The 1,157-nt window shown below is 44.0% G+C and overlaps 1 non-coding gene across 1 annotated transcript; it reads left to right on the top strand.

The window, feature by feature from the left end:
• Nucleotides 1–796: 796 nt before the first annotated feature.
• trnD-GUC lies at nucleotides 797–870 on the top strand. The gene has a single exon. It is a non-coding gene; the product is annotated as a tRNA-Asp (tRNA).
• The last annotated feature ends 287 nt before the right edge of the window (nucleotides 871–1,157 follow it).

Below are 1,157 nucleotides of genomic sequence, written 5' to 3'. Positions count from 1 at the left end.
GCTATTTGATCGAGATTCGAAATACCCTTCCTCGCCGCCACCTTCCTTCTGAGCCAGCCCGATTGGAATCTTGTACACTTTCGTTATCTTTCTTTTATTGATCCAGCCTATACCTATTTCCTCTTGCTTCGTGCGGCCGGGCCTGTACCTCATAGAACAGAAATCCTCTTTAGGAAGCTAGCGCCAACTTCCCTTTAGGGCGTCTAGAGCGGCTATTGAGTCCGCTGTTCTTGTGGAACTCTTTCCGTTGGCAATACTTTCTACGCTACGATTTCTCTTATTCAAAGCTACCTTATGAAACTAGTCTTTACGAGTTATTGGTAACACGAGATGATGTCTCGCCTGCTAACTCTTCTTATCAACCATAGCTCTTCGAGCCTTCTATAGTAAGATATCAGAGAAGGAAGAAAACTTATAATACCAGTCCTGCGTAAAGACTCTTTCCATCGCTCGAACGAAGGTTAAAGACAGAGTATAGATTCGATTTCGGACTAGGGGAACTATGCTACATCCCCGAAGGGATAGCCTAAGAATTAGCTATAAATCCCTACTTCTATTAAAAGTTCATCAGAAAAAGGCTCTTTAACTAGGAGTGTTAGGCGCACAAGCAAGCTCGAACGATAAAGGATGTCAGTATCGTCCTAAGCAGTTTCGATTAGGAGAAGGCGCTTACCTCCTTCCGAAACTAGTAATTCTTTCCTTTCCATGCTGCTCCTTGTTCTAGCTCATCTTTATTCTTTTCCAACGGCTTCAAATGAAGTAGGTGAGGAGAAAAGAATTTGAAGGTTGTAGACCAGGGATTGTTGTTCAATTTGTCAGAGAACCGCCCTGTCAAGGCGGAAGTTGCGGGTTCAAGTCCCGTCAGTCCCGACCTATGATCCGAGAAAGATATATCAATTCATCTCTCCGGGGAGAGAAAGAGTTGGATCTAATTTCCCAGCCTTCTTTCGTTTCGCATTTCTCATCGGACAAAGAAAGTCAAGGAATGGTTAAGTCAAACATTCCTGTCTTAAGCCAATCCCTCCTGCCTGGTAGGTGCAATCAGTATACGAATACCGTCCTTTCTACTGCGACCAGTAAGGGTGATGCGCTAAGGAATTGAATCAAGAAAGGAGGAATGCCTTTCTATTCGGACTTCTCACTCGAGCTAATCAATC

This window comes from Gossypium hirsutum, mitochondrion, assembly GCF_007990345.1.
Source record: "Gossypium hirsutum mitochondrion, complete genome".
NCBI lineage: Eukaryota > Viridiplantae > Streptophyta > Magnoliopsida > Malvales > Malvaceae > Gossypium > Gossypium hirsutum.
The sequence above is the reverse complement of the archived record's forward strand: the minus strand, read 5'-3'. Positions and strand labels throughout refer to the sequence as shown.